This window comes from Nomascus leucogenys, chromosome 6 (assembly GCF_006542625.1).
Source record: "Nomascus leucogenys isolate Asia chromosome 6, Asia_NLE_v1, whole genome shotgun sequence".
NCBI lineage: Eukaryota > Metazoa > Chordata > Mammalia > Primates > Hylobatidae > Nomascus > Nomascus leucogenys.
The window spans coordinates 120,149,111-120,159,126 of record NC_044386.1 but is presented as its reverse complement, the minus strand read 5'-3'; the positions used below and the strand labels follow the sequence as shown (position 1 = coordinate 120,159,126).

At 41.8% G+C, this 10,016-nt stretch overlaps 1 pseudogene; it reads right to left on the bottom strand.

Annotated features, from left to right (window-relative positions):
• Positions 1-1,128: 1,128 nt before the first annotated feature.
• LOC100594320 lies at positions 1,129-2,361 on the bottom strand (annotated as a pseudogene).
• Positions 2,362-10,016: the final 7,655 nt, after the last annotated feature.

Sequence of the window (10,016 nt, the reverse complement as noted above, 5' to 3'; positions counted from 1 at the left end):
ATTATTCAGCCTTAAAAAGGAAGGAAATTCTGACACATGCCACAACATAGATGAACCTTAAAACATTATGCTAGGTGAAATAAACCAGTCACAAGGGACACATACTGTAAGATTCCACTTCTGTGAGGTACCTGGAGTAGTCGAATTTATGGAGACAACTCCAGGTACCTCACAGAAGTACCCTGGTGGTTGCCAGGGGTTGAGGGGAAGGGGGAATAGGGAGTTAAGTGTTTAATTAATCCAGAGTTTTTTGGGGATGATGAAAAAGTTCTGGAAATAGCTGGTGGTGATGCTTGTGTCATAGGATGAACCCTGAAACTGGGGTTCAGCCTGGGAGGTTAAGTGGGTTCTTGGCTACATGAAGGAAGGAATTCAAGAGGGAGCCAAGAGTCAAATGAAAGCACATTTATTAAGAAAAGTAAAGGAATAAAAGGGTGGCAACCCCATAGGCAGAACAGCAGCACGGGCCCTGCCTATGGAGTAGCCACCCTTTTATTCCTTTACTTTGGTTATTTTACTTTGGTAAATTTATTCCTTTGGATAAAAGTATCCTTACTTCAGTTATTTACTCCTTTACTTTGGTATGGTTATGGTTATTTTGTAATTATGTGATAAGCAAAGAGTGTATTATTCATGAGTTTTCTGGGAAAGGATGGGGAGTTCCTGGAACTGAGGGTTCCTTCCCTTTTTAGACCATATTGAGTGACTTGCAGACATTGTCATGGCATTTGTAAGCTGTCATGGCACTAGTGGGAGTGTCTTTTGGCATGCTAATACATTATAATTAGTGTATAATGAGCAGTGAGGACGAGCAGAGGTCGCTTTTATCACCATCTTGGTTTTGGTAGGTTTCGGCCAGCTTCTTTACCACATCTTGTTTCATCAGCGGGGTCTTTGTGACCTGTATCCGGTGAAACCTCCTCTTGGTTCATGGGGTAACCAACCTTCCTCCCTGGCAGCCAATGACTCATCCTGTGACTAAGAATGCCTCACCTCCTGGGAATGCAGCCCGGCAGGTCTCAGCCTCATTTTGCGCAGCCCCTGTTCAAGATGGAGTCGCTCTGGTTCGAACACCTCTGACAGCTGCCCGACAATGTGAATGTACTTAATGGCACTGAACTTACAAACGATTGAAATGGTAATTTTATGTTATAGTACATTTTACTACAGTAAAAAAATGTTTTAAAAAAGAAATCATTACTCCTTTGCTAAGATCTTGTTTCATCTTAACGCACACGTGATGCCTTGTCTTAATTTTGAGGACAGGCAAGGCTGAATTCCATTTCACAGATAGAGGACTGAGATTTGGAGGCGGAGGGCGGGAATTAAAAACAAGACAAACAAGAGCCTTACAGGGGCAGTGTCTTTCTGAATCTGATCCCTGTTGTCTTGAGAGCTGCCGTGAGGGAAACTCGTCTTCAGGGTCCTCAGGGTGAAAGCAATTTGTTGCCCTTGAAATAGACAAAGCTCCTAACCTTTCCAGCTTTTTGTGAACAGCTCGATTCTGACGGGCAGTGACCTTTTCCGACCCTGTTTTCAGGAGCTGACTCCTGGCAGGTTGGTTGCAGGGGCTCTCTTGAGTGCTTCACACACCGCAGTCCTGTTGGGGTGCAGGTCACCGTCACTGTGGTAATTATTGTTGTTGGGGTGCAGGTCACCGTCACTGTGGTAATTATTGTTGTTGGGGTGCAGGTCACCGTCACTGTGGTAATTATTGTCGTCACTGAAAGCACCCAGGTCTGCCCAGAGCCGCCGTGCTAGAAGCCCACACTTAGAGGGCCGAAGACCAAAGAGGACTGCGGGTTCTTGGGCCAAACTTGACCCTCTCAAATCCCCCAACTCGGGGATTTCGTTAGCTGGGGATTGGTGTGCCAGGGTTCCGAGACCCCTGTGTAAATTCTTTTTATAGGTGGAAGAAGGCCTTTGCCCCGAGGCATCCGGAGGGAACGGTGGGAGGAACAAGGGTAAGCGGGGGGTCCCCCCACAGCCTCCTCTGAGACCCTCTTCCCACCGGTTCCAGGAGGAACCAAGCCCGCTCCCCGGCCGCCGGTGAGATGCCGCGTCGCGTCCAGCAGGGGGCGGCCAGCATCAGTCCCGCCTTCCTAAACCGGCGCTGGTGGGACAGGCAGGCACCCGCTCCCTCCCTGCTCCAAAGCCCTGTTTTTCCAATTTGTATTTCACTGCTTTCCTGTTGAGCTTGGATTCCAGCCTCGAGTTCCGCGATTTGGCCAGCATCCTAATCCCCGAGTGAATCTTGCCAGCCGCTCTCTGTGGGGCCTGTGTGCTTCCTCCTGGGTTCCAGGGCGCCCGTCCCGCCTGACTGGGAAGCGCCACTGTGCAGAAAGCCCCGCGGCCCGCCATGCTTGCTCACTCGGTCAGGCCCTTGCGGGGATACTGCAGAACAAGTCCAAGTTACTATCCCTTTAAATACAGACTTTTCGGGCTAGCTGTTACCGGGCCAACGCGGAGTGCTTCTGTGCCCTACTTTCCCGCGTCAGCTTGGCTCTGCCCTCCGCCAGGCGGTGCTCCTGAGACCTCAGCCAGCCTGAGAGCTGAGTGTCCGGGGCCTTCAGATGCCCCCATCCTTGAGGAGGCAACTCCAGTGGCATCTTCTGCAGGGAGACCAGAGCAGCATCTGACGAGGAGCCAGCACGGCAGTCCCCATACAACTGAGTCAGCAGGATGGAGGCCCTCAGTGTTAGGCACCGGCGGAGCTGCAGCCCACCCCGTCTCGTCTGCTGAGAACAGCTGTGAGGAGCCGCCTATTTTTCATCGTTCTGCAACACACCTTTCCCTTCCTTGGAATATTTCTCCTCTTTCAGCATTGCCGCATCAGGGTTCCAAAGCCCCGTTTCTCTCCTAGTTCTTTCTCTGCTCAAGAAAAGCAGCTTGTCTGATCAACTAAGCTATGTATGATTCACTGCCAGCACAGACTGAAAAACAAAATAAACTCTCATTCACAGTCCTCTGTTGCGTAACAATGAGACGTTCTGAGAAATGCATCGTTAGGCAATTGCATCATTGTGCAAACAACATAGAGTGTACTTACCCAAACCTAAATGGCACAGCCTACTACACACCCAGGCTGTAGGCTGTGCTTCTAGACTCCAAACCTGTACAGTGTGCTACTGAACACTGTAGGCAACTGTAACACAATGGTAAGTATTTGTGTATCTAAACATAGAAAAGATACAGTAAAAATATGGTATGAAGATTAAAACTGGTATACCTGTCTAGGGCACTTACTATACGCTTGGAGCTTACGAGACTGGACGTTGCTCTGGGTGAGTCAGTGAGTGAGTGGTGAGTAAATATGAAGGCCTAGGACATTACTCTATGCTACTGTAGACTTTAAAACCCTGTACACTAAGCCTATGCTCAATTTATTTTTAAAAGTTTTCTTTCCTTCAATAATATATTCACTTTAGCTTACTGTAACTTTTCTACCTTATGAATTTTTAAATTTTTTGACTTTTAATAACAGCTTAAATACACAAACACATTGTACAGCTATACAAAAATATTTTCATTCTTCATATCCTTATTCTATAAGCCTTTTTCCTATTTTTGAAATTGTTCATTTTTTACTTTTTAAACTTTTTGTCAAATACTAAGACACAAACACACATTAGCCTCGGCCTATGCAGGGTCAGGATCATCAACACCACTGTCTTCTGTTTGCACGTCTTGTCCCACTGGAAGGTCGTCAATGATAATAACACACATTCTTAGCAAATGCAAATAGTCATGGCTCAAACTGATACAGTAATGATAGACTATTCAGTACGTGGTATTGGACAGCTGTTTATATACTTGTACGAACCTAAGTTAGGTTCTGCGGTGGTTCAAAAATATATCCTCTAATTATGACCTGCTCCCCTTCAACAGGTGTACCTAATTCCTCTGCCTAGAAAGTGTGCTAGAATTACTGACTTGCTTCTAATGAATAGGGTGTATTGGGAGTGATGCTTTGTGAGTTCTGAGGCTAGGTCATAGAAAGGATAGAACTTATTCCTGAATGTTGCTCTTGGATCACTTGCTTTTTTGGGAACCACCAGCCATGTCATAAGGACACTCAAGCAACCCTACAGAGAAGCTTATATGTGGAGAGGCACTTCTTGGAAAGGAAGCCAACTTGCCAGAATCAACTACCTTGTCATGTGAGTGAGTCATTTTGGAAGCAGATCCTCCAGCCTCAGTCAGGCCCTCCGATGATTTCAGCCCCCAGCCTTTGAGTCTGCCCCAAACACCATGAGTAGAGACAAGCCCTTCCCACTGTGTCCCCCCTGGCTGAATTCCAGACCGTTAAAAAAAACAACAGAAGATAAATTATTATTAGTGTTTTCAGTTACTAAGTTTTGGGCTAATTTGTTATGCAGCAATAGCTAACAACTACAGAGTCATAACACAAACTAAAATTAATTCTAAGGCACGTTAAAGATTTATATGAAAGCATTCATCTAATGGAGGTGTGCAGGAAGTGGCCATAAAAAATTTACGGCACCCAAAAGCAACCTGTAGGCTGAGCAGGGTAAGTACATCTGCAAGAGCAGCCAGATGGCTAGTGGTCCCTGTGTGTGGCCTCTCTACCCACCCATGGTATAGGTCCAGGAATGGAACTGTTTAGCTTCCCTAGGAAACAATGAATGTGGTGCTTGCATTGTGTTGTTGACACCATCAGAGAGGAAATGGAAGTCCCAGTGTCCAGAAGCTAAACAGAAACACACATACACAAAAGACAAAAGGAAAGAAAAAAAGGGCCAAAATATCCCACAAGAAAGGGAAATATAGTCATGATACATGCCTAGCTTCAGAAAAGATTTATATAACATTTATATCAAAATCATAATGTAAACACTGTGCAATGCTTTTCAACTTTTAGAATCAACCAAAAAGCAATAGCAGAATATATCATTCTGGCTGCAGAATCAATTGTAGAAGTTGTCATCCATAACAATGTCAAAGTAAAAGAATAGATAACAAAGGAGGAGAGATGGAATTTAAAAAGAAATGAAGAAACGTACGGGGGCAAGTTCCCTCATCTTCCAAAGTGAAGAGAAATATATTGCCTATAGTTGGTAAAATAAGAAGTAAAGATATACATGTATACTTTGAATTTACAAAGGTAATTAATAAAAGAAATAAAAGTCTCATATTGGGATGGGAATATGATAAAAAGTGAGGTAAATCCTTATCCATCATTGTAATACATCACTTGCCATATCTAGTCTTGACATATAAAAAAAATTAAGAACAATTTTAACGGTATGAAGAAAATAATCGAAAAACTAAAACCAGAAATAGTTAAAAGGATTGCTTTCAGTAGTGAGTCTAGCATAGAGAGATTTGGGCAAGGTGTCATTATTTCACACTTTAGGAACTTCTATATCATTTTCTTTAACTATTGAATGTATTACTTTAAAAAATTAATATTTTTAAAATTCCAGAATGGTTCCTCCTTTAATATACGTATTATTTTTGTTTTTACAACTAGGATGGCATTTGTATAACATAACATACACAAATAAGTATTTAATTCTTACAATAATTCTGCCAGGAAAAAATTATTATCTCTCACTAATAAGTGGGAAAAGTGATCTGAGAAATGCTAATGACTTGCCCAAGATGACTCAATAAGTTATATCTTCAAGAGTTATAAAATCTTAAAATATTGACTATGTCTCACAAATGTCTCGTGAAGAATCTTATAGATAAAAATGTAATGTCAACAAAGATACAAAATTTCCCACTGGGCCACAAGGATTTAATGTGTGAGCATGGTTCCTATTTCTCTGTGGGACATGGTGACCATCTATGTATGCATCGGAAAGCTAGAAGCAGGAGGAAGTAGGCAAGAAGCAGTGGCCTCACCATAACCCTTTGACATAGGTGTTATTATTAACCACATTCTATACTCAGGGCAATAGCACCAGAAGTAAGCATTGTGTTCATCAAGGTTGCACAGATGGTCATTGGTGGAACAGGAATTTGCCTCAAACCCTGGGACACCAGAGCCATGCCCTCTATCATTAAGGTGGGAAATCGGAAGAAAAAGGGAAGTCCAACTTACCTGTGAATGGATCACGTGGTGGTTGTAGTGATTCTCTGACTGCAGAGTCTAGGGCAATGTTTTTCTCTTCTCAGATTCTCAGTTTTCTCATCTGTAAAATGAGGAGTTGAGCTAGATTACTTCCCATTTATGCTTGAACTTGTAATGCAGCAATTCAAACAATTCTTGGAAACACAGACAAGGGCCTAGGAGAGTCCTGGCACATTATACACACTTGGTTATGTTTATTGAATAAATGACTAAATAAAGAAAACAATTTGATAAAATTAGAAATTTCTGAAGACTCCATGAACTGTCAAGTGGCCAGAGATAAGAAAGCATCAAACCCATCTCTCTCTGGATTCACTGACTGTCATTCTTCTCTGAAGTAACTTCGATTCACCAGGTTTGTGTAGGTTTAATTAAAAACAATAATAACAGCAACAAAAGTCCAGATGTAAAAGTGTGCCCTGCTATCCAGAGAGGGAAGGGATAAGGAAGGCTTAACCCTGGGATTTCTTTGCAACAGCCCCTGTCTGGGCACCACATCTCAGGAGAGTGTATTTTAGCACCCAACACCTAAGCCACTTGACACATAGCAAGTACTTGGTAAGAAATATTTTCCAAATCACCAGCAGTTTATGGGTTTCTCCCCTTTCCTACATACGTCACCTAGAACTTTCTTCCAAAATCAATTAAGTTTTGAAATACAAAGCTGGGCAGAGAAACTATGATCAGATCTCAATAACTAGATTGTATTTATCCAAAATCTTTGGTTGCTAGTATCAGAAATACACTGAGCTCGAGTGATCACAAAGGAAGTGTTTGTCTGATATTCTAAAATCAATCATTGGAGTTCTCAATATTAACAGACTATAAAGGAAAAATCATATGGTCATGTCAGAAGACATAGAAAAAGCCTTTGATAACATCCAACAGCCGTTACTGATTAAAAAAAAAAAAAGCTCTCAGCTAACTAACAACAGAAGAGACCTTCCTCAACCTGATAAAGGACATCTATAAAAAAACCTACAGATAACATCATACTTAATGGTGAAAGACTGAAATGCTTTTCCCCTAAAATCAGGAACAAGACAAGGGTGTTGGCTCTCACCATCTCTTTTCAACGCTGTACAAGAAATTCTAGCTGATGTAGTCAGGCAAGAAAAATAAGTAAAAGGAATCCAGATTGGAAAGGAAGAAGTAAAACTGCCTTTATTCACAGACACCATGATCATCTTCATAGAAAATCCACACAAAAATTTACTAAGACTAATAGTAAGTTCAGCAAGACTGCAGGATATAAGATCAATACACAAATTTCAACTGTATGTCTATATACTAGCAATGAATAAACATTAGAATTTAAAAACAATATTATTAACAATAGCATAAAAACAGTAGCATAAAATACTTAGGGATAAGTCTGACAAAAGATGTGAAAGACCTGTATATTGAAAACTATAAAATATTGCAGAGAAAAATTAAAGAAAGAAAGAAAATTAGGAATACTTAAACCACGTAACCCTGGGGCAAGTTTATTCCTCCCTATTCAACCACAGCTGATGCACTCCTGAAAACACCACCTCCTGGCTGGAGGCCAACCAACACAAAACCAGCGCACTAAACAAAAATACAACCAAAGACCTTCAGAGTCCACTGCACTCCCCTGCTCCCTTCACCAGAGCAGGTGCTGGTATCCACAGCCGAAAGACCTGAAGACACCACATCATAGGACTCTTTGCAGACACTCCCTAGTACCAGCCCAGAGACTGGTAGCTCCACTGAGTGGCTAGACTCAGAAGAGCAAAAACAATCACTGCAGTTCAGCTCTCAGGAAGCCCTATTCCTAGGGGAAGAGGGAGAAAACCACATAAAGGGAGCACCTAGTGGGACAAAAGAATCTGAACAGCACCCTTCGAGTCCCAGATCTTCCCTCTGACATAGTCTACCCAAATGAGAAGAAACCAGAAAAACAATTCGGGTAATATGACAAAACAAGTTTCTTTAGCAGCCCCAAAGATCACACCAGCTCACCAGCAATGGATCCAAACCAAGATGAAACTTCTAAATTCCCAGAAAAAGAATTCAGAAGGTTAATTATTAAGCTAATCAAGGAGGCACCAGAGAAAGGTAAAGTCCAGTGTAAAGAAACCAAAACATGATACAGGATATGAAAGGAAAAATCTTCAGTGAAAGAGAAAGCATAAACAAAAAACAATCACCACTTCCAGAAATCAAGGACACACTTAGAGAAATGCAAAATGCACTGGAAAGTCTCAGCAATAGAACTGAACAAGCAGAAGAAAGAACTTCAGAGCTTGAAGACAAGACTTTCTAATTAACCCAATCCATCAAAGACAAAGATAAAAGAATTTTAACAAATGAACAAAGACAGCCGGGCATGGTGGCTCATGCCTGTAATCCTAACACTTTGGGAGGTGGAGGCAGGCGGATCACCTGAGGTCAGGAGTTCGAGACCAGCCTGGCCAACGTGGTGAAACCCCATCTCTACTAAAAATACAAAAATTAGCTGGGCGAGGTGGCGGGTGCCTGTATCCCAGCTACTCAGGACACTGAGACAGAAGAACCACTTGAACCCAGGAGGCAGAGGTTGCAGTGAGCCGAGATCGTGCCATTGCACTCCAACCTGGACTACACAGCAAGACTACATCTCGAAAAAAAAAAAAAAATGAACAAAGCCTCCACAAAGTTTAGGACTATGTTAAACATCTAAACCTAAGAATAATTGGTGTTCCCAAGGAAGAAAAGAAATCTAAAAGTTTAGAAAACATATTTGAGGGAATACTTGAGGAAAACTTCCCCGGCCTTGCTAAAGATCTAGACATTCAAAATCAAGAAGCTCAAAGAACACCTGGGAAATTTATCGCAAAAAAAATCATTGCCTAGGCACATATTCATCAGGTTATCTAAAGTCAAGATGAAGGAACGAATCTTAAGAGCTGTGAGGTGAAAGTATCAGGTAACTATAAAGGAAAACAGAGTAACAGCAAATTTCTCAGCAGAAACCCTACAAGTGAGAAGGGATTGGTGTCCTATTTTTAGCCTCGTTAAACAAAACAATTATCAACCAAGAATTTTTTATCCAGTGAAACTAAGCTTCATAATGAAAGAAAGATGCAGTATTTTCCAGACAAACAAATGCTGAGAGAACTCACCACTACCAAGCCAGCACTTCGAGAACTGCTAAAAGGAGCTCTAAATCTTGAAACAAATCCTCAAAATACACCAAAATAGAACCTCCTTAAAGCATATATCTCACAAGACATATAAAACAATACCACAATGAAAAAAAAACAAGGTATTCAGGCAACAAGTAGCACAATGAATGGAATAGTATCTCACATCTCAAAACTAATGTCGAATGTAAATGGCTTAAATGCTCCACTTAAAAGATACAGAATGACAGAATGGATAAGAATTCACCAAGCAAGTTTCTGCTATCCTCAGGAGACTCACCTAACACATAAGGACTCACATAAACTTCAGGTAAAGGGGTGGAAAAAGATAGTCCATGCAAAGGATACCAAAAGTGAGCAGAAGTAGCTATTCTTATATCAGACAAAACAAACTTTAAAGCAAAAGCAGTTAAGTCTTGGAACCAACCCAAATGCCATCAATGATAGACTGGGTAAAGAAAATGTGGCACATATACACCATGGAATACTATGCAGCCATTTTAAAAAAGGATGAGTTCATATCCTTTGCAGGCACATGGATGAAACTGGAAACCATCATTCTCAGCAAAGTAACACAAGAAGAGGAAACCAAACACTGCATGTTCTCACCCATAAGTGGGAGTAGAACAATGAGAACACATGGAAACAGGGAGGGGAACATCACACACTGGGGCCTGTCAGGGGATGGGGGGGATAGGGCAGGGATAGCATTAGGAGAAATACCTAATGTAGATGACAGGTTGATGGGTACAGCAAACCACCATGGT